The sequence below is a fragment of the Malus sylvestris genome, chromosome 5 (genome assembly GCF_916048215.2).
Source record: "Malus sylvestris chromosome 5, drMalSylv7.2, whole genome shotgun sequence".
In the NCBI taxonomy this organism is placed as follows: Eukaryota; Viridiplantae; Streptophyta; class Magnoliopsida; order Rosales; family Rosaceae; genus Malus; species Malus sylvestris.
This window is the reverse complement of record NC_062264.1, coordinates 30,525,522-30,550,442: the sequence shown is the minus strand read 5'-3', so window position 1 is coordinate 30,550,442 and position 24,921 is coordinate 30,525,522. Positions and strand designations below refer to the sequence as shown.

Sequence of the window (24,921 nt, the reverse complement as noted above, 5' to 3'; positions counted from 1 at the left end):
CTAGCTCCGTCTAAAAATTGGGGGGCCTTCCGAAGTGGGGGCCCTAGACGGGCGCCTACTCTGGCTACCCTTAGGGCCGGCCCCGTCTGGTATGGTTAGATCGATCGGTTGCTTCCCTGTTAGCACTTCTAGCACAACTACGCCGTAGCTGTACACATCACTTTTCTCTGTCATCTTCATCATGTATCCCAATTTCGTCAAATTGGTTAAGAAAATTGTTAACTTAGCTGATGTGGCATAAGGGCATTTGATTTTTGATTTGTCAAAGTTAATAATTTTCCACACCAAGTTGACAGAATGGGGAAACACGAGACACCAAATGATGACGGGGTAAAGTGAAGTCACAGTTGTTTTTAAGTTTTGGGCGCGCCGAGGGGGTTAGGGGGAACCAACTACTGTGTTGGACGATCAAGCAAAATCTCCTTCATCAACGAGCTTGGCAAGCTCGAAATCAGCAATGCAGGGCTCAAAGTCCGGACCAATGAGGACGTTATTGGCCTTGATGTCCCTGTGAACAATCGGAGAAACGCAACCATGGTGCAAGTAAGCCAAGCCTTGTGCAGCTCCCAACACAATCCGATATCTCAATTCTCATTCCAAGTTGTTACGTCTTCTTTTGTGAAGTAAACCGCCCAAGCTACCATTCAGCATGTACTCATACATTAGCATTCTAGTGTTGCATTCCAACAGCAACCCGAGAACCTAACAATGTTCTTGTGATGAATCGAACCAAGGGTTTTCACCTCAGCAGAAAAGGAATCGCGAACACCTGCATTGATTCCAAACCTGTCACGTTGACAATCATATTTAGTAGCAATCATATCTAGTAGCGACCTTTGTTCGCTAGAGCTTCTTTACTACAACGTCCTCATTCTCCATTTCTGTCGGATGAACAACTCCTAAACATCCATTTCTTATTACATTGGTTTCCACCAAACATTTAAGTACTTGATCCACCAAAAAATTTACCTTCTGAAAAGGATTAAACTGCCAAGGCCACAAGTCCCCTCCTATCTCAGAATCATTGTTCTCTCTCATCATCTTTTGCATTTGATACACTGCAACAACACCAAAAATTGTCAAGGCAATTAACAATCCAGTGGCTAACTTAAGCCTCCATGACCTCCTGAAACCGCTGCTATTTGTCATGCTTATTATGGTCCCATTGCTGAGGAAATATAGATCATAGCCTCGAGAGCACAATCCTTTATTTCCTGCTAGTTCTGTTGCTGACAACTGTCGAAAGAGATTTTCATCGGGGAGATAGCCAGAGAAATTGTTATATGAGATGTTCAAAGAAACAAGATTTTCAAGCCCGGATAATACCAACAAGTCACCTTCAAGCTTGTTGTGTGAAAGGTCTAGTATAGACAGCTTGTTCAGAGCTAAAATTTGCGGTTGAATTACACTGTATAAGGCATTGAAACTCAGATTTACAGCAATGTCAAGGGCTTTAATTTCAAACAGGTCCTCAGGGATTGTGCCGGTGAGCTTGTTCCTGCTAAGATCCAGTAGCTGGAGGCTAGAACATTGACCAAGCTTGTGGATGCAAATTTCTTCCTCCTTGATCTTGGACAAAATTGTACCTAAAAAACAATTAACACTTTAAGGTCAAGGCCAAAAGCCTCATTCGCCCACGATGAATGGGGGCTTTGGCCGAAGAACCTCTGATGCCAAAGTTAGAATTTAGAGAGAAAAGTGTTTAGAGAGTTTTTGGAGTTTTGCAAGAGTGTGGACTTAGCTTTTTAGAGAAAATGAGGTTCAATATATAGAGCATGGCCGGCTCTCTTGGGAGAGAGAGTGGCCGGCCTTTTGGGTAATTTTTTAGTGTAATGGGTGATTTATTTGGCAATTAATGGATTAATTAGGTAATTAATCCATTAATTGGCCAATTAACTCAATTTATAAGGAATGTTTTGAAGGTTATGGAATAATTACCTTGTAGGGAATATAAGATGAGGATGGATGAAATAATTTTGAATTTGTTACCTTTTTTGGGCACTTTTGACTTGATTGATAGATGATTGTCTGTTGCTCGTGCGTAGGAAATCTGATGTGCCTCAAGGGTAATTTTGTCATTTTTACCCAAAAATCCATGTGTCGCCTTGTGATTATTTTTGGCTCCACAAATGCCCCCACACCTGTTGGGCTGCTCGCAAGAAAGGGCAGCAGGTGTAAAGATCTTCTTGCTTTACGAAGCATAGGATTGCTTCCTATTTTGATGTAAATTCCCTCTTTAAGCCTATTTAAGCCCACTTTAAGTGGATTATTAAATCAACTTTGGAGAGCGATTTATTCTACCCTACAAGAGAGAGAAAGCTAGAGGAAATTTGTTCCCTCTCCCATAGCAATATTCTACACTTGCCCGTGCAAAGGACCGTCTTTCGTGCTTTCTTTGTCTTCTCCGCACCACACCGAGATAAGAAAAAAATTAATTTTCCTTATCTTTTTCTTGGATAGCGCTGCCACGGGGCAGTCGTTGGGGTGGTGTGGCACGTCGGCTGGCAGGGGCCAAGAGTCGGCTCGACATTGGCTGATGAAGTGTTGTGGCTGAGACCACTGCTTGAGCTGCTTGGTTTGGCTAAAGCCAAGGGCAATTATGCGGCAGGGGCCGCGGATTGAGGCACTAGGGCGCAGTGCTAGGCAAGCTGCATGACTCATGCCCTTTGAGATAAACGAGGAGGTCGTGGGCCTTATGAGCTGCTGAAATGCTGGGCATAGGCCTCCTGCCTGCTGGTCCGAGAGAAAAATGAGGGAAAAACCGGTATGGGTTGACCTCCCCTACTGAGTACTATGAATGGCGTTGGCTGCGCTGGGAGAAACTAGGCTCCTCCCAAGAGAAAAGTTAAAGATGATCAAGGCAAATGCATTAGCTCATCTAAATGATGTCGTGAAGCCTACTATGAATGAAGGTGGAAAGAAGAGATCTTCCCCACCTGCTCAAGAGATGCTGGTTGAGAAAAACTAATGACTTCCTCCGCTGCTTGTGAAGGTCCGCCTGCTGCTGATAGTATTGCTCAGTGTAGAGGCCTTGTCATGCCCCTAGTACCGAAGTCTATGCCAAGACGTCCATTGGGCGCTAAATCTTGTTCTCTTTCGGAAATGCTTGCTATTACGAAGAGCGATAAGGTGGACTATGCTGCTAAAGTGGCCCTAAGGCCCACTCCCTCTGCTGCTAGGACTGATTCGCCTGCTGGGAATGAGGAGATTGCTCACGTGGGCAGTTGTGAGAAATCCACTAAGCCTGCTTCTAGGGAGGCTGTTAAGATCTGTATGCTCTTGAAACCAGACCTGCTTAAAGACATAGACGCTTGTACCAAGTTTGTTAATGGCATTTAGAAAGGTTTGTTTGCCCAAGTTCCTTTGCGAAACATATGAAACAATATAGAATGATTGCTTTGCTTGCTACGATGCAAATATAGCAAGGTTGCCAAGAAGGTGGTGAAGATTATGGCAGTTGAAGCTTATTCCTCGGCTGAGGAGATCAAGCGGTTGGATTCTGAGCTCGTTGCTTTGAAGGGGTCTAATATTTTTACCCTCACTTTTCTGCAGCTTGAGACCGCTCGCCAAGATATTGTTGACTTGAAGACTAAGCTTGACACGATCCAAGTTAAGTATGAAAGTGCAGAGAATGAGATTGGATGTTACATGCCTCAGATTCAAGATCTTAAGTTTGCAGTTTCTTAGCTTCGTTTTGCTGCTTATGGAAAGGATGAAGAGTCGATTGCTGCTTATAATTAAGTGATCCGCTTCAAGAAGGTCATTGATAGGCTTAAACCCTAAGTGTTGGAACTTCAATGTGTACTGAAGATCAACGAAAGTCTGAAAAAGGAAGTGGATGAGTTGTAGCGCATCCATGTTGGTCTGCTCAAGGAGAATGAACAGCTGAAGGGTGAAAAGGATGGGCTCGAGGTTTTGAGACCTTCTCTATTTCTTCGGAATACTTGCTTGCTTTGTTTTTACTTTTGAGGCTTCCATTGGTGAAGTAGTTATAGAAGTTGGTGCCTAGGCTGGGGCAACCGGGGGTGAAGCGCTGGATGATGTCGCTGCTAAGAGCATCGTGGCTGCTGAAGGTGTGGTGACCGGATAGTCGTGGGATGCCCAAGCTACTGAAGTGTAGTATTCTAGGTAGCCTTTTGGATTTTCTTTGTTTTTCCTTGTAGTTCTTGTTTCGCTTGAACTCCTTCGGCCTTTGCTAGTTGTTTATAAACATGTTTCCTTCACTTTTCTTCATCTTTAGTTCTTTTGTTCATGCCCTATCCTTTAGACTTTATAGACCAGCGGTAGGCGTGCTACTTTTCTATATGCAGACAGGCCCGTGTAGCCTATGTAGCCGTTTGGTGTAGAACTTTGCAAAGTTGTTAGCCATAGGGTTGGCAGCCGGATGCCTTACTTACAGAAGTAGACAAGTCCGCGTAACCACTAAGCTGTTAACCTTGGCTTTTTCTAATTCCGTAGGTTGCCTAGCAAGTATCACAACACTTTAGGACTTGGTGTAGATTGTTCCGCGCTTGGCAGAGGTGAAGCTTATCAACTACGTAACATGTTGGCAGTGGATAAAGCTTTGTATATGCTCGCTAGCTTGTTTAACCTTTCACGAGAATGCATGGTTGTATAAGTCTAGCGTGGTTTTACTGCTCGAAGGGCAAGCCGTAGGGAGCCGTGGAGCATGGCCGACCCTCTTGGGAGAGAAAGTGGTCGGCCTTTTGGGTAATTTTTTAGTGTAATGGGTGATTTATTTGGCAATTAATGGATTAATTAGGTAATTAATCCATTAATTGGCCAATTAACTCAATTTATAAGGAATGTTTTGAAGGTTATGGAATAATTGCCTTGTAGGGAATATAAGATGAGGATGGATGAAATAATTTTGAATTTGTTACCTTTTTTGGGCACTTTTGACTTGATTAAAGGATGATTGTCCGCTGCTTGCGCGTAGGAAATCCGATGTGCCTCAAGGGTAATTTTGTCCTTTTTACCCAAAAATCCACGTGTCACATTGTGATTATTTTTGGCTCCACAAAGCTAAAAGGGGATTGGTCCAGAGAGGGAGTTTTTGCTAAGGATGAGGCCGTTAAGTGATGCAAGCCTACCATATGCTAATTAGGATTTATCTTGGGGTTTAATTTTCTAATATTATTCCTCTTACCAAGGAGGAAAATATATAATGTACAAGATTGATTTACAAGGAAAGAAACATCAAATAATATGTTTCCTAATTACATCCTGATGACAAGGACCTAAACAAGTAACTAAACTAATTACAAAAGGTCAACTCTCAAACACTCCCCATCAAGTTGGTCCATAAATGTCGTTCATGCCCAACTTGACGAGAGAGTTGTAGAACGCTTGACTTGCAACAGTTTTAGTTAAGATGTTCGCCAATTGATCGTTTGACTTTACGAATGGGAATTGAATAATATTCCCCTCCAACTTTTCCTTAATGAAGTGTAGGGGTGAAAAAAAAATACCGAAATTTCCAGACCGAATCGAAAAAAATCCCAAACCGAAAATTCAGAAAATTTCGGTACCCAATACTGAACCGATCCCGAAATTTCGGTACGAGAATCGGTCTCACACTTTCATTCGTTCGGTAATCCCGAACCGAACCGAAATAAAAAATATATATTATTTAATTTTAAATATATATTTGGAATTGTAACAGCTATCCGATTTAGTTGATATTTAATCTCAACCATTGACTACAAATCAAAGTTCAAACCCTTAGAGAACTCAACTTAGTCACCCTCTCTCTCTCCGTCTCTTCTCAACTCGACGACCTCACCTCAGACAACCTCACCACCCTCATCGACCTCACCTCAGAATCTGGCCACACCCACATCACACAAGTGACTCACCTCTCTGATCTCTCTCTCGACTTCTCATCCCTCAAACCCTCATTGTGGAGGAGCCTTCCTTCACAGCACAAAGGCAAAGCCACGGCCACCAGCGCCGCTCACCTCTCTGATCTCTCTCTCAACTTCTTCATCCAGAATCCAGTGCACTATGCACCGATTCTTCCCCTAATCAGGTAAATTTTGGAATTAATTTAGGGTTTGTGAAATTTAGATTAGGGTTTGTGAAATCTAGATTAGGGTTTGTGAAACCTAGATTAGGGTTTGTGAAATTTAGCACTTGGAACTGATATGGAGGTAAAAGATATGTAATGGTTGAACGATAGTATTAGAAATGTTAGTGTTTCTACCCTCTGAGCATGTTCTTCTCACCAACGTTTTTATTGCTGGTTTTGGTAATTGATTTATAGGAAAACTAATGAAAAGAGCTTGAAAACTTTGAGTTTTAATGATAAGGACAAAATATATGGTAAAATGAATAGTAACAGGTTTGGCTTTTTAGTGTAAAAATGTGATTTTTCGTTAAAGTGAACAATACCGCGGGCTTTTCATTAAAACTCTCTTGATTTATTTAGTTTTTTCTCCTTTTTGAAAGAAATGAAATTGAAAATGGTTATTTGTGTTTTGGGATTGACATTGGCCATGAAAATTGGAAGTTAGCTCATAAATGTGATTTTATTTTGGGAAATTGAATGCTTGTTTGTGATTTCGACATTTTTGCTTAGTTTGGTTGATGAGAAATCGAAAAGTAATCGAATTGGAATTAGAAATTTTGGTGATTAATCTGGCCTGTGTAGTTTTGTTTTGTGAAGGTAACTTAATAAGTTGTTCATTTGTAGTACTGGAAATTAGGGGAAAAGTGAGTGAGGTTCATAAATTCTTTAGCAGTCGGGTTTTTTGTTTACTGCGTCATGAAACGAAAGGTGGGTACTTGATTTTATCAGTTCCGAAGAAACTATGTTTGCCCGAGAATGAGGTGGTTAAAGAAGAAAAAAGAGGGTGGCAGGGGCCGGGTGGTGATTGCGGTTAATGGACACAATTGAATCCAAGTTCAAGTGGAACATATAATAAGAAAATCTGTTTTCTTCACTTTGAAGCATTTCAAACTCTCGTTCAATGTCCAAAGTTGGAATCTTTGTTTGTGTAAATCGTGAACTATGGTTTTTACTAGCCATTGTGTATTTGCATGCTTCAGTTAATGCTGATTTTTTGGTTCTTCCATCTCAGAGTTTTATCATCCTGATGTTCAAACTGATATCTTTCTGTTTCCTTTAGATGAAGTTCTTGTTTGAGCGACATTTTGAGATTAGGCCTGATGGGAAACCTTCTGACATGTACTCTCATTTTGAGATTAGCCCAAAAGTCCAAAACTATTTCGGGATTTCCGAAATTTGGGATTCCCAAAAATTTAGTTTGGGATCGGTCTTGAAATTAGGATTCCCGAAAACTTCAGTTTGGGAATCGGGACATGGTTTTCAATTCAGTATCTCATACCCAACCAACCCTAATGTAATGTTTGTCAACTTCCACATGTTTTGTGCGATCATGCTGGATTAGGTTATGTGAGATATCAATAGTTGCTTTATATCACAAAACAAATTTGAGGCCGACTTTGAAGGACACCCGAGCTCAGCAAGTAACCTTCAAAGGCATAATAATTCACATACTCCTTTTTCCATACCCTTGTATTCCGCCTCTGCACTTGATAAAGCAACCATTTTCTGTTTCTTACTCCGCCAAGTCACTAAATTTCCCCCCATAAATGTAAAGTATCCAGATGTGGATCGTCGATCAGTAATATTTTCTGCCCAATCTGCATCGGTGCAACCTTCTATCTCGCAATGATCATTTTTGGAAAACATGATGCCTCTCCCCAGGGAGGACTTTAGGTATCATAGGATGCGTTCAATCGCACCCATATGTGTATCACTCGGAGAATGCATAAACTAACTAACAACACTTACTGCATATGCAATATCAAACCTGGTGTGAGATAAATAAATTAACCTCCCAACTAACCTTTGATAACAATCTCTGTTAGTGGGAACTTGATCAAGGTGCACGGCAAGATGATGATTTTGGACTATGGGTTGTCAACCGGTTTACAATCAAGCATCCCTGTTTCAGCTAACAAGTCTAGAACATATTTTCTTTGAGATAGTAATATACCCTGTTTAGATCGAGCTACTTCTATCCCCAAGAAATATCTCAATCCACCTAGATATTTCATCTCGAACTCGGTCGCTAGGTAATCATTTAGCCTTGAGATTTCCTCTTTATCATCAACCGTAACAACCTTATCATCCACATAAATAATAAGTACCATCAATTTCCCCATTCGACGTTTCAAGAAAAGTGTATGATCGGCATTGCCCTGCTTGAACCCATATTTCCTCATACCCATCCGGAACCTACCAAACCATGCACGAGGTAATTGTTTCAATCCATATGATGCTTTATTCAACTTGCACACTACTCTAGGGTTATGAAACCGATGCATAACCAAGTGGAATATCTATATACACTTCTTCTTTAAGATTACCATGTAAGAAAACATTTTTCACATCAAATTGCTATAATGGCCAATCTAAGTTGGCCACCAATGAAAGCAACACTCTTACCGTATTAATCTTCGCTACAAGGGCAAATGTATGTATATAATCAACACCATACGTCTGAGTGTATCCCTTGTCCACCAATCGTGCTTTGTATTGTTCAATGGACCTATCAGCTTTGCACTTGATGGTGTACACCCATCGACATCCGACTCTCTTCTTTCCTCAAGGTAATGGAACTAAATCCCATGTTTGATTTTTCTGAAGTGCATCCGTTTCTTCCTCCATTGCCTTGGTCCATCGATCGTCAGATAATGCCTCCTTCAATGAACTTGGTGTGTTATCATTGGATATTTGTTGTACAAAAGTTTTGTCGAGTTCTAATAATCTTTGCGAAAACACATAGTTGGCAATGGGGTATTTAGAATCTTTCGTTGTTTCCGGTGAATATCGATTGGGTGGCTTTCCCCAGTTGTTCCTGAAAGGTAATTGATAATTCGAAACATCGGATACATCAACAGGGATAGTAGAGCTTACCTCAAGAATATTCTCAGGAGTATGGTCATCTGGTGGTACTATATTTGGAGATGAGGGGGAGTAGTATTAGTAAAAGTCTCAAAATTGGCAAGTGGCAGCACTGTTATCGTGGGTGAGGATGGCACTGCTGTGTTTTTTGTTGATTCTGTAGGCAGCACTGCTGCTGCCCGTTGGTTCTGTTGGTTGGGCTGGCAGCGTAACTGTTGTAGGCTCGGTTGCTGGTTCGGCTAGTGGCAGTGGAAGATGAATGGTAGCACCCATGGTTCAATCATTCTCGTCATCCAATGTCTCCCCCCGAGGAGGAGGATTGGAAGAAGCCGAGGGGTAATATATCTCGGACTCAAAAAAATTAACATCCATAGTAACATACATTCCACGTGAAGGAGGGTGGTAGCAACGGTACCCTTTCTAATAGAGTTCGTACCCCATAAAAATACAAAGGAAAGCACACGGGCCAAGTTTCGTCCGTTGATTTTTATGAAGATGAACAAATGCAACACATCCAAAAACTCGAGGTGAGTACCAAAACAGATGGTAGATGCACAAATGTAGCAAGGACTTGTAAGGGTGTAAAAAAATCCAAGACTTTGGATGGCAGACAATTGACAAGATAAGTGGCAGTCTGAAGAGCAACATCCTAAGAGTAACGGGGAACATGCGCCCTAATCAAGAGTGAGCAAGCCGTTTCTAATATATGGTGATTTTTGCACTTACCCACCCCATTCTGTTGAGGAGTCTGAGGACAAGTAGGTTCGTGAAGAATTCTGTGATTAGTTAAATAATGTGAAAAATCATTATTAACATATTCACCGCCATTATCAGAACGCAAAATCTGGATTTTAGTAGAAAATTGTGCCTGGACCATGGTGTGGAAGGTCTTAAAAGCCAAAAATACATCACTTTTATGCTTAAGAAGGTATAACAAAGTCATCCATGTGCAATCATCTATGAAAGTTACAAACCACCTAATACCATATGAAGTAGTAATAGGGGATGGTCCCCAAACATCCGAATGAACAAGACCAAAGGGAATAATACTTTTATTAGAATTCAACGGATACAAAACACGGTGACTCTTGGCAAGTATGCAAGTGTCACATTTAAAGTCTAAAACCGAACAACCAATAAATAAATCTGGAAACATATGCTGCAAATAACTGAAAGATGGATGACGCAAATAGCGATGCCATAACCATATCTGACGCCGCTTATGATCAATGGCTCCTTGGGAGAGATTGACCCGTCCTATACTGACATCATCCACAAAATAGAGATCTCTCTCTTAGTATCACGACCAGTTATGTCCTTCGTGAGAATATCCTGAATAAGACAAAACTTTGGATACATTAGCACACAATAGTTCAATTGTTCAGTAGCTTGGCCAAAAGACATCAATTTATGCTTTAGTGAAGGTCCAAGTAATGTATGAGGCAAAGAAAGGGTTGGCATGAAGTGCACGGTGCTAGTTCCAGTCACTGGTGAGGTGACACCATTAACATTAGTAATATTACGTCGAAGTGGAACGGTATCACAAGCTAAATCAATGGGATCATAAGTCAAGTGGTATGTGGCACCGGAGTCAATGATCCATCTAAACTGAGTATCATCACTATTCATACTAAAAGCATAACCACAGTTAACTGAAGACTTCGGAGACATGTTGGAAGAACTCGTAACAGGAGGAAGATCATCCTGAGATATCAAAGATGGTTAAGATATGAAGGTGGCGAGATTGGCTTGCCCAAGCTTGGCTTGCTTGTCTCGTTCTCGTTGTTTCTGAAGCTTCAAAGGTTCTCACCAATTAGGATAGTCGTGCCACTGAAAGTAATTATTGCGACCATGCTTCTCACTACTGCAATAAGTATAACCACCAGCCAGGATGGGTGGTTGGGGACAAGGAGGGCGGTGACCCATGATGGGTCGTGAGGTCGTCTTAGCAGCAAAGAACAAGCCTTGTGCTGGGCTCAAGGCAGTAGCCTTGGGTTGTAGTCCTGAGCTCAATGCATGTGGCTTCTCGAGGGTGTGGGGACGAGGTGGAGTCGCGGCTCGTGCTATAGGTCGAGCCACCATTGTTGTCCCACTTGGCAGTTGTCTTCCGGTATTCATAACAGCATGTTTCATTCCTTCCCGGCGAACAGAGGCAAATGTTTGTTCAACGGAACGAATGGGCTAAGTTCGTAGAATATCACTACGAATTTTATCAAACATCTAATCTAATCCTGTAAGCAAAGTGTACACACGATCCATTTAAACAATTTTCTTATAAACTTCAATATCAATACTGCACTTCATCGGATTGGGTCAATGATAATCAATCTCTTGCCCCAAAGATTGAAGATCACTATAGTATGTCTCCACCGGCCGTCCGTCTTGACTCATGTGAAAGGCCTTGCAGGTAAGATCATAGACTTGAGATATATTGGAGCCGTCATAATATGTGCGAGCAATCGCGTCCTACACTTCCTTTGCCGTCTGTAGTCGAAGAAAATAGCCAATCAAATTGGGTTCCATAGAATTGATGAGCCAACCCTTCACAATGGCATTCTCCGTACGCCATTTGGTAAAGGCCGGATAGTCGGTAGATGGCTGGGGATTACTCCTAAACAAGTAACCCATCTTGTCTTTTCCAGCAACGAACATCTCAACAATTTGAAACCAAACTTCATAATTGGCACCATTGAGTTTGATGCCAATCGAAGCAATAGAATAATCATGATGGACAATCTGTGTAACAACTTGTGGTAGAGGTGGGGTAAGATTCACGGTAGGGTCGGTTAGGGTAGTAGTATTTAGGGTTGCAGTGTTTAGTATAGGAGTAGAATCGGTTAGGATGGGGTTGTTTCCACCGTGGAGTAGTGGTAGGTTCTCCATGGGAGGGCCAGAGTTTTCTTGAGGGAATGGGCATAGCAGAAATCCTAGGATCTTTGCTCTGATACCATGCTAATTATGACTTATCTTGGGGTTTAATTTTCTGATATTATTCTTCTCACTAAGAAAGAAAATATATAATGTACAAGATTGATTTACAAGGAAATAAACATCAAATAATATCTTTCCTAATTACATCTTGATTACAAGGACCCAAACAAGTAACTAAACTAATTATAAAAGATAAACTCTCCAACACCATACTACTCGGAATCTGACCCGAAAATTGATTCACAGCGACATCCAGTACCTCAAGCCTAGCAAGAGAAGAGAAAAGGCTAGGCAATGTACCTCCAAGAGTCCAAGAGTGTTGTTACTTAAGTTCAGCAGCTGCAACACACTACATTTTCTAACTTCATCTGGCACTGGACCAACAAGATGGTTTTCAGACAAGTCAAGGAAGCTAAGGTTGTCAAGAAACCCGATTTCTTTTGGTATCTCTCCACTGATTCTGTTGTTTACAAGGTGGAGACAGATAAGAGAGCTGCAATTTCCAATATTCGAAGGTATGGAACCCGAAATTTCGTTAGAAATCAAGAGCAGCTTGGTTAAATTTTGGAGCTGAAATAGGCCAGCAGGTAAGCTACCGTTGAGAGCATTGTGTGAGATATCAAGAGCTTGAAGGCTTTTACAGGTAGCCAATTAGCTGGAATGCTGCCTTCGAGTTTGTTCTGCCAAGCGAAAAAAGCTGTCAGCGTGTTGGGGCTTAAAAAGACTTCACTACTTTGGAGATGTTTATCTCACAAAGAAGAATGTAACACAGCAGAATTAATAGGCAAGAGAAAGAAAGAACACTCAAAGTTTTTACACAAAATTTTTATTCTCTCACAAACTAGTACAAGAGGAAACACTCAAACACTCTTAGAAGCTTTGTTGATTCTTCTCACTTCTCACTTCTCACTACTTGCTCTCTTGGTTGTTACAAATGGTGTGGATGCCTTCTCCTTTTATAGGCATGGATAAAACCTTGGAAAAGCATGGAAGCATCATGCTAAAGATATCTAGATAATTCCACTACTTTCCTAAGCTAGAATTATCTACATTAATCTTGTATGTTGGTGGAATCCTCACCATTCTTCTAGACTCTTCCACCAACTTGAACTTTGCTAGAATTCTCTAGCATGTGCATGGATCTTTCTTTGTGTATGGGCCGGATCAAGTGTCTTGGGCCAAGACAAGATTACATTTCAACATCCCCCCGTCTTGTGACGCCAATTGATTTCCTCAATCTAACGAAGTCTTCTTGTATGAGTGGCTTGGTGAATATGTCGGCAACTTGGTATTGAGACTTCACGTATTCCACTTGCACATCCTTTCTTGCAATACACTCTCTTATGTAATGATAGTGGGTATCTATGTGTTTGCTCCTATCATGGAATACTGGATTCTTTACTAGAGCTATTGCAGACTTGTTGTCAACATAAATCTCTGTTGGCTCTTCTTATGGCATGTTTAATTCTTTCAGCAAGTTTCTCAGTCATATTGCATGACAGAAACATGAGGTAGCAGTGATGCATTCAGCTTCGCAGGTAGAGTGAGTGACAATCGGTTGCTTCTTCGATATCCATGTGAATGCAGTGTCTCCCATGAAGAACACAAATCCAGTAGTGCTTTTTCTATCATCGGAATCTCCTGCCCAATCACTGTCGCTATATCCAACAAGTTTGTAGTTATTAGAGCTTGAATAGAACAAGCCAAAGTTAACAGTACCTTTAAGGTATCGAAGAATTCTTTTGGCCATCTTCAAATATGTAGTTGTGGGATTCTCCATGTAACGACTGACTAATTCGACGGCATAGAGAATATATGGTCTTGTGCAAGTCAAGTAGCGCAAGCTTCCAACTAAACTCTTGAAAAATGTTGGATTTACACTTTCTCCTTCGTTATGCTTGGTTAGTTTAACTCCGCATTCCACTGGTGTGCTTATGGGCTTGCAGTCATCCATTTTGAACTTTTTCATTATCTCCTTTGTGTAGCTTTCTTGGGAGATGAAAATGCCTTTTTCCTTCTGCTTGACTTCAATGCCTAGGTAGTATGCCATCAGCCCAATGTCGGTCATCTCGAATTCTTTGGTCATCACTCTCTTGAACTCTTCATACATGCTTGGATTACTTTCAGTGAAGATTAGATCATCCACATATAAACACACAATTAGAATATCTCCATCTTTGATTTTGATGTAGAGAGCATGTTCATGAGAGCACTTGATGAAGTTGTTCTCTTGAAAGTACTTGTCGATGCGACTATTCCATGCTCGTGGTGCTTGTTTTAACCCAAAGAGGGCTTTCTTCAACTTCAGAACTTTCTCTTCATGCCCTTTGATTTCATAGCCTGACGGTTGTTGAATGTAGACTTCTTCTTCAAGGACTCCATTTGGAAAGCGGACTTCACATCCATTTGTTGAATCTTCCATTTGTTTTGAGCTGCCAAAGAAATTAGTAATCGTATAGTTTCCAACCGAGCAACAGGTGCAAATACCTCATCATAGTTAATTCTGGCTCTTTGACTATAGCCATTCGCCACTAATCTCGCCTTGTATCTTTCGACCTCTCCGTTGGCATTCTTCTTTGTCTTATACACCCACTTGACTCCGATAGCTTTGTGTCCTTTAGAAGAATAGCGAGTTCCCATGTATCGTTCTTATGGATTGCTTCAATTTCTTTATCCATTGCTTTCCTCCACTTAGTATCTTGCACTACTTCTTGGAAGTCAACTGATTCACAATCAGCAAAGAGACAGAAAAGTGTAGGATTATCAAGTCTTTCAGCTACCTCATAGAGATCTTGTAGACTTCTTATACGTGGTACTTCTCTTTCATTTAGACTCCCACTTGATGATGCTGATGCTGGTGAATTACCATGATTGGTTGATGTTGGTGAAGCAGATGGAGTAGTGGATTCTTGTTGAACCTCTCTTTCTTGCTCCATCATCCATTGTTCATTCTCTTCTTCAAACTGAAGAAAGAAGTGAAGATCACCTGCATGAGAGCCAAAATCCCATTCTCCATCTTCATCGAACGTCACGTCTCGACTGATCACCGTCTTCCCATTGTTCCGATTATACAGTTTATAGCCTTTTGAATTTGAGTCATAGCCGATGAAGATGAACTTCTCACTTTTGTCGTCAAGTTTGGTTCTCCTCTCGTCTGGTACATGTACATGGGGTACGCTTAAAAAAACTCTTAGATGAGAAATACCCGGCTTTCTTCCACTCCATGCCTCTTGCGGAGTCTTTCCCCACACACTTCTTGTTGGAGACCGATTTGATAGGTAGACAACACATGCTACCGCTTCTGCCCACAACTCCTTAGGCAATCTCTTGCTTTTGAGCATGCTTCGAGCCATGTTGAGGATGGTTCGATTTTTTCTTTCCGCCACACCATTTTGTTGAGGGGATCTTGGAACTGTCAAAGGTCGACGAATTCCATTAGCTTCACAGAATTCTTGAAATTCCTTTAAAGTGAATTCTTTTCCTCGATCAGATCTCATGGCTTTGATCTTGCAACCACTCTCTTTCTCTACAACAGCTTTGAACTTCTTGAATGCTCCAAATACCTCTTATTTCTTCTTTAAGAAATATACCCAGGTTTTCCTTGAAAAATCGTCAATGAAGAGAAAGAAATAATTATTTTTACCCAAAGAGCTTAGTTTTATTGGACCGCACACATCAGTGTGAATGAGCTCGAGTGGCTTCTGGGCTCTTGTGGTTGACTCCTTTGGAAAGCTTTTCCTGAACTGTTTCCCAAGTAAACATCATTCGCAAGCTTGATCAGGGAAACTGATGCACGGTAAGCCTCTCACCATCTCCTTCTTGGATAATAACTCCAGCCCCCCAAAGTTAATGTCACATCCCGGCCCGGGTCCACCACATCTCGGGCCCGTTCCACCACCGTAGCACGATATTGTCCAATTTGGGCTTACCATTCCCTCACAATTTTGTTTTTGGGAACTCACGAACAACTTCCCAGTGGGTCACCCATCTTAGGAGTGCTATGGCCTTCTTCTCGCTTAACTTCGGAGTTCCTACAGAACTCGAAGCCAGTGAGCTTCCAAAAGGCCTCGTGCTAGGTAGGGATGTGAATATACGGTTTAGGGGCCCGACGTCCTCGTGCTAGGTAATGATCACTCCCCTAGGCGATATGGGATGTTACAATCCACCCCCCTTAGGGGCCCGACGTCCTCGTCGGCACACTTCCGGCCAGGGATTGGCTATGATACCATTTGTCATATCCCGGCCCGGGTCCATCACATCTCAGGCCTGTTCCACCACCGTAGCACGATATTGTCCGCTTTGGGCTTACCATTCCTTCACGATTTTGTTTTTGGGAACTCACGAGCAACTTCCCAGTGGGTCACCCATCTTGGGAGTGCTCTGGCCTCCTTCTCGCTTAACTTCAGAATTCCTACAGAACCCGAAGCCAGTGAACTTCCAAAAGGCCTCGTGCTAGGTAGGGATGTGAATATACATTTAAGGATCACTCCCCTGGGCGATGTGGGATGTTACAGTTAAGATGCCCAAAACGAAAATGCCAAAGCCAGGATGTGTCTTTGTAACATGTTTTGAGGCACTTTGTAACATCCTTTTGAATATTCATAGGAAACATTCTATTATTTGACATTTTCACCTTGGCAATTAATCTTCCTTTGTCATCTCTAAGAAAAAGGCTATAATTTTTCATGTGAATATCATAACCTTTTTATAAGAGTTGACCCAAGCTCAAAATGTTGCTTTTCATATTGGGCAAGTAGTAGACATTTGAAATTAATTGGTGACCGCCATTTTTCAGAGGAATTAGGATGTTACCTTTTCCTTTAACGGGTATTTTGGATTCATCTCCAAAAGAAACGTTGCCACTCACCAATTCATTAAGCTCTACGAACATGCTTCTTCTTCTGCACATGTGGTTGCTAGCGCCGGTGTCAAGGTACCATGTATAGTCTTGGTCTCCATCATTGTTCTTGCATGCTAGTAGCACAACGCCATTATCTTCTTTCTCTTCTTTCACATAATTGACCTTCTCATCAGGCCTGTTGCTTGGAGCTCTACATTTCCAAGCATAATGCCCAAACTTTTGACAATTGTAACATTGAACTTGAGATTTTTCATACCTCAAGTTTGAGCGCCCTCTTCCACGACCTTTTGTTGAGCTTCCTCCTTTTTCGTAGTTGGTTGTTGAAGTTCCAACCACGTCCATGTCCATGTCCATGTCTACGACCTCGACCATGACTTCTTCCGTATTGGCTTCTCTCGTTGTCGAAGCTTTCTTCTTTCTTCTTTGGCTGGACATGCGTCTTGAGGAGCTGCTCATCATTCCCTTGCCTTTTCTTATGTTTATCTTCGTATGCTTGTAGCGAACCCATTAATTGCTCTATACTAATTTCTTCTAAGTTTTTAGTTTCTTCAATCGTCACAACAATGTGCTCGAACTTGGGGTCCAACGAGCGTAGTATCTTCTCCATAATTCTAACATCTTCTAACTTTTCTCCATTTCTTTTTAATTGATTGGAAACGGCTAAGACTCTTGAAAAATAATCAGAGATTATTCATACCCTTTCATTTGTAGAGATTCGAACTCACCTCTTAATACTTGAAGACGAACCTTTTTCACTTGTTCGGCTCCTTTGTAAGAGGTTTGAAGCTTCTCCCATGCTTGCTTGGCAGAGGTTGCACTCGAGACCTTCTCAAAGCCATTGTTATCTAATGCTTGGTATATAAGGTAAAGAGCCTTCTTGTCTTTCTTTCTTGAATCTTTCAAACTCTCCTTTTGGAGTTGGGACAGAGTAGCTTCATCTTCTGGCTCAGTGTAGCCATTCTCCACGACTTCCCATACATCATGTGCTCCCAAAAGGGCCTTCATTTTGATACTCCAATTATCGAAGTTTTTGTTGTCGAGTACTGGAACTTGGAAGGTTGCCATAGCGTTGCTAGCCATAGCTCTGGTACCACTTTGTTGGGGCTTAAAAAGACTTCACTACTTTGGAGATGTTTATCTCACAAAGAAGAATGTAACGCAGCGAAATTAATAGGCAAGAGAAAGAAAGAACACTCAAACTTTTTACACAAAATTTTTATTCACTCACAAACTAATACAAGAGGAAACACTCAAATACTCTTAGAAGCTTTGTTACTTTTTCTCACTTTTCACTACTTGCTCTCTTGGTTGTTACAAATGGTGTGGATGCATTCTCCTTTTATAGGCATGGATGGAACCTTGGAGAAGCATGGAAGCATCATGCTAGAGATATCTAGATAATTCCACTACCTTCCTAAGCTAGAATTATCTACATTATGTATGACATATTCTAAAATCACAACAACAAGACATTAGGATCACGAATAAATCAAATCAATATGAAATAGAGATCGACTAATTATATTGAACTTATCTGTAGAATTCGGAAGACATGGTTATGAAGTTGAAGTCATTGATGAACTCTAGGTTGTCTTCTCCTTCCAATACTCCAAAATATCCCTCTACTATATGAATAGGTTTTAGTATTATGAGGAATTCAACGTATGAAAACAGGGACTTAACCTAGTAATTATATACCATTAGGGTTCCTCATTAGCCGGCCTATTAACAGCTAAGAAGGTCAACCCTATCACCTTGATTGAGTCCTATCATGATGCAATATCTTTGTATTTGAACCTTTAGATGATTCTCCTAGATTAGCTGCAATGATTTAAGACTCCACAATTCCTACCTAACTAGGACTCTTAATTTACTCGAATTGCACATCACTGAATAATCAAGTGATTTGTTCCTCAAGTAAACAATTGTCACACATTGCCATTCACAGAACTTTACATTCTCCCACTTGAATGTCAATGTGATGTCCTGAAAAGAACTCGTGGTGATCACTGAGTCTTCATGAGTTTGCAACCAATCTTTCCTAGCAACTTGTCACTTTTGAATCAAGTGCAGAACCACAGAAAACAAGGCACACATTGCACAGTTCCTTGCACTCCATGATTACATGCACACTTAACTCAAAGAACTATGTTACTAACAAAGTCATGATATCAAGGGCTAATAGTCAAAATATTAGCTCACAATAGTCGAACTGAAAATATGAAAATATATTTCAGTACAAAAATAGTTCACAAAAGAACTCAACAACGTTGGTAACAAAATCCGACTTTTCTGTCAATTTAGAATATAATAAGAGAACATGTAAAATATGACACACTATTTACAAAATCAGGACCTCTTATTAAAACTTATGAACAAAATTTACTCTCAAAGTATCAGTCACCAACACTTCAAATTTTTTTAACATAAAAGGTAATCTCTTACTCCCACTGATTAACAGAGACAAAATTATATATAGATAAATTATTAATACTCTCACTGATTAAGAGAGTAAAACAAAAAAAAAATGTCTACAAAATGAAATAGAAACTTTTCAAATACTCTCATTAGCAAAACATTAGTCATGGGATCTAAAATATAAAATTTGTGAGCTCAACATCTTTATTCTAGATATCTGTCGGGAAGTGACTCTTGTGACTAAAAAACTATACAAAATCATTTGGTCAGTTTTGTTCATCTAACATTTGACAAAAATATAAAACTTTAACTAAATGTTTTCTAATACATCAAAAGCATATAATTATAGAATCATCTTTGAACAGAAACTAATTATATTAGGTTTGGATAGCTAAAACATAAAATACAAGGGCAAACGTATATAGCTTCAACACTTTTGAGTAGATGAAGTATATACCATCTTGTCAATTTCATGCTTCACTATACATTGATTTATAGTTGTACTGAATAAGAAAACACTTTTGAGCAGATTAATTATCCATCAATAACATATAAATCACAAGTCCAATTTCTTGAACAACATACAAGAATTAATAAGCAAAACACTTTTGAGCAGAATATACTCATTAACCCTTCTTGAATTTCCTACAAGATTAGTTGCATATATAACAAATAAAATATAAACAAGTATGACAATGTACGTTTTATCTACCAAAACTATGACCATTAAAAGCATGGAAAATTGATGACTGTGAAGCCCATAATACATTATTTCTCCCATTTGGGCAAACACTCAAAATTGCAAGATTAAACACTAGAGAAAGTGGTTTTCATATAACAAAATATAGGCTAGTTGAATCAATAAAGATAGTGTAAGCTCTACCAAAGTTTCAGAATTAATCATAATTTAAATAAAACCAATTTACAATCTTTCATATGCTCAAAACACGAAAATTTCTTAAATAAATTTGTTGAGTCACAAAATAGTTGGTTTGGACATAATAAACCAATCTATATGTATCACAATTAGGCTTATATAAGGAACAATATCTCAACATTATTAATGGATCTAAAAGTGACAAGTGATTAGATAAACCAATGGCTACAAAATTTATTTTAGTGTATGAGAGAAGACACATGTGTTAAAGATTAGATCAAAAATTAAAATGAAACCTAATAAGAGAATCCAAACTCAAAATTTATGTTTTAATTCTAAAACAAAGTCGATTAAAGTAAACACATAGATATCTCAACAACATCAATTTTTCAACAATAATTTAAATCCAATTTAGAACTCACATAAAATTAAGGCAAAAGATTGGCAAATGTACCTTCTCATTCTCGATTCTGCAAGATTCATCATGGAAGTAGTCGAGTTGTGGAAGATTGAACCAACTCCAAATTGCATGATTGTTACACCTTTGGGCAGAAACTAATCATGCAAAGAAAATACCTACATAGCTGGCCAAAACATAAAATACACAAAATACATATAGCTTCAACATCTTTGGTCAGATGAAAATATGTTAGAAGTACTTTATGATTTGCTATAATACTAATTTATAATTGGTGAGTGATTTCCTGAAATTCCCATTGGGACAAAAGTATTCACCATATAAATTAGAACGCTAATTTTTCAAAATAATCCTTTAGTACAGTATTAAATAACCATTTTGTTGGATATTCAATAATTCTCAAAAGATTAAATCAGACATAAAAGTATGTCGTTATTGACATTGAACAATAGAGTTTTTGAAAGAGGAAACATGGTTATTCAGTTATTCGATAAGGATCAAAATGATTAATTAGTAAACTGATGCCACTTTCCAATTTTCTCTCAATAGACAATTATCATCATAATCAGAATTGATGACCAAACAAAACATGGTTTAAGCAAAACAAACCAATACATCTTTAAATCAAAATTTAATCGGTGTTGTCTATAAAATTCATTAGTGTTGAGAATTTACATAAAATAAGAACATATTGGAACCATAAAATTGTATAATAATCGGTACCAATAGATGTTTACAAATCATTGAAACAATATCACATAACAAAACTAGTTTTTGAAGTACCAAAATTCAACAGTACTACTTTAGTTTGCAAATTCACTAAAAACTCAATTCTCTTTAGATTGTCGTAATTGTTTTTTTTTTGGGTATGCACTAGATATATATGGCTACTATTTCTCAAACTTTAATGATTTTTAAAGTTTTAAGCGAGCCAAAAATGAATTCGAAAAGAGAGGTGCTGCAGAAATTGCAAAAAATGTTCAGTACAAACCTGAGATTACAAATTCACCAAATATTCATTGTTCATTCGATATGCATGAAAATTTTCAAACATAAAGTAAACATACAAATCTGTTAATTCCCAAAATTTCATAATTTTTGAGACTTTACATGTGTACTAAAGGAAAATACGAAATGGGATGTGCTGCAGAAAAGGCAAAAATTCTGTAGTACATACCAGAGACTAAATAATTCACCAAAAATTCAATTTTTTTTCTCCAATATGCATGAAAATTTCCAGAAATAAAGTAGACATGTAAATCTATTGTCATCCAAAATTCCATGTTTTTTTTTTCGATTTTAAAAGTGGGCTAAAAATAAAATTGAAATGGAATTTGCTGCAGAAACCACATAAATTCTGCAAGACAGTCCCGAGATTAAAAATTCACTAATAATTCATTTTCAAACCAATGCTCATGAAAATTTCCAGATTTGAAATAAATATCTCAATGTATATCATACTAAAATTTCATGAATTTATCAATTACATAAATATATCAAAATAATATTACAAACACACTATTATGCATAAGTCTGCAGAATTCCAGCAACATGGTATCTCACTTAAAAATTTACCATAAATCCATTTCTGGTCCAACAAATGTGAAAAAATACCAGCATCTAAAGTCCATTAATATTACGACATGACCGAATTTCATAAAATTTGAAGTTAGGGAAGTCCATCAAAAACTAGAATGTCTATCAGCCGTACGAAATATGCACTTATACCAAACAAGAGTCTGCAAAAGATTTACAATGCCATTGAAAAAACTCCCCAAAATCTCAATTAAGAATCGATAGCCCAAAACTACTCATATAAATAAGGTACATGAATTTCAAATTTGTCAAAATAACTAAAGTCCATCATGATTGCAAGATTTATGGTTCGAAAATAATCTAATTCATTGAAAGCCCCCAATAAAAGTTTCCTTTCAACATATTTAATGAAATCAATACAGCAATATAATTAATAAATACAATAAACCTAAAGCCGTGTTGTAATCCTTCTCTGCAGCACAACGATAATTATTCTGGAAAAGGAAGACAAACCCTATATGGTCAAGAAAACTCCATATTCTACCGAAAGGAAGAAAAAAAAAACAATTAGCCGGTGACTAATTATGAACTCCAAATTCACCGTGTAGTTAAATTATTTCCCTTTTATTTTCCATGCCCAATTTCAATTTGTTTGGACCTAAATCCCTAAACAAAATTGCAAACTCAATGATACAAAATTGCGGAAGCATCTTTATGAAGTCTCACATGATCGAATAGTCAAAATAGCCAACCAAACGATAAACACAAATTATGCTTCACTTGTGTCAATCATCTACAGTTAATCAAATTACCTCTGAATCGAACCCTAAGCTTGTTGTGTGGCTCTGATACCACATGTAAGACATATTCTGAAATCACAACAACAAGACATTAGGATCACGAATAAATCAAATCAATATGGAATAGAGATCGACTAATTATATTGAACTTATCTATAAAATTCGGAAGACATGGTTATGAAGATGAAGCCATTGATGAACTCTAGGTTGTCTTCTCCTTCCAATACTCCAAAATATCCCTCTACTATATGAATAGGTTTTAGTATTATGAGGAATTCAACGTATGGAAGCAAAGACTTAACCTAGTAATTATATACCATTAGGGTTCCTCATTACCCGGCCTATTAACAGCTAAGAAGGTCAACCCTATCACCTTGATTGAGTCCTATCATGATGCAATATCTTTGTATTTGAACCTTTAGATGATTCTCCTAGATTAGCTACAATGATTTAAGACTCCACAATTCTTACCTAACTAGGACTCTTAATTTACTCGAATTGCACATCACTGAATAATCAAGTGATTTGTTCCTCAAGTAAACAATTGTCACACATTGCCATTCATAGAACTTTACATATTAATCTTGTATGTTGGTGGAATCCTCACCATTCTTCTAGACTCTTCCACCAACTTGAACTTTACTAGAATTCTCTAGCATGTGCATGGATCTTTCTTTGTGTATTGGCCGGATCAATTGTCTTGGGCCAAGACAAGATTACATTTCAACGCAGCGGTGGCAAAATTCCCAACTCAGTTGGGATTAAGCCCGATATCTGATTAGTGATTAGTATTGAGCTGAAGCTGCAAGAGTTTTGTGGCATTGTAAAGAACTGACGGGATTGAACCAGAAATGTTATTGTTGCTCAGCATAAGCTCTTCGATATTTGAGAGATTCCAGAATGATTGCGGTATGCTTCCAGAGACGGAATTTAAAGAGAGATCTATTGTAATCAAGTTTCTGCAGTTACCAATTTCCTCAGGAATAGTTCCTTCAAGATTGTTTTGCCACAATAACATTTTCTCCAGCTTCTGAAGGTTACCTAACTCTGGTGGTAATGAACCGGACGGATCATTCTTGTACAAAAACAAATTGACAAGCTCCGAACAGTTGCCAATTTCAAGCGGAATCTCACCCGAAATCATTGTAGTATAAATAGACAGTTTGCAGCATGCTTAGTTTACCCAATGAAGCAGGTAAGGAGCTGGAAACTTGGGTATCAGCAAGGCCAAGCACCTGCAAGTTCTTGCAGTTTCCGAGCTCATCGGGGATTTTACCTGAAATGTCTTTGTTCCCACCTGCACGAATAACTTCCAAGCTTACTAGTTTGCCAATCTCGGCAGGAAGACTCGCGAAGAGATAGTTGCGAATACGTGAAGATTCTTCGGGCTGGTGCAATCACCAAGCTCTTTTGGTATCTGCCCTGTGAGTTGGTTAGAGTTCAAAATCATGTCCTAAAGATATCGGGGGAGATTGCCCGGTGAGGTTAGCACCCGAAATGATGAGCTTTTGGAGGAAGGCAAGGGAGGAGAGATTGGAAGGAAAGGGAAGGGCTAGCTCAAGGGATTGGATATTGATTTCGGTGACAGTTTTGAGGAGAACAAGTTATGTAGGACCAGCTACAAGGGTTGGGGTCTTTAGGGTTCCAGTTGGAGAAATCCGAGGAGGACAGCGGGGGAGAGGGAGAGGTTTGGAGCCATAAATGTAGTACTGTTACAACCTCAATGTTTGTAGCTGAAAGTGGTAAAAGTGTGTAGAGGAAGAGGAAGAGAAGGAGAGGAGAGAGGAAGTGGTGGCGGTGATGGTGGTGGAGAGTGGTGAAGGATTGCCTCGACATTTGGTGGTGGTTGTAGGAGAGGAAAGAGGAGTGGCTGCTGATCAGCATTGGCATTGGCAAAGTTTGCCTCAAAACCTTAACCAAAACTCTTGGTTCTGCATTGGGTCTCTCTCTTTTTCTTGATTCTTTTGTCAAACTCTACTAGTTTGCCCAGTGCAATTAGTCTACATTTACTATAATATATATATATATATATATATATATATATAGACATGCTTTGCAGTCAAGCAAGAAAATGAGAGAGAGATTAAAGAATTGAGGCAGACCAGCTCCACCACCTTCACCTCGGTGTTCTGTTCTTTGCAACAT

The 24,921-nt window shown here is 39.2% G+C and overlaps 1 pseudogene; it reads right to left on the bottom strand.

The window, feature by feature from the left end:
• On the bottom strand, positions 1 to 24,921 carry LOC126622767 (LRR receptor-like serine/threonine-protein kinase RGI2; annotated as a pseudogene).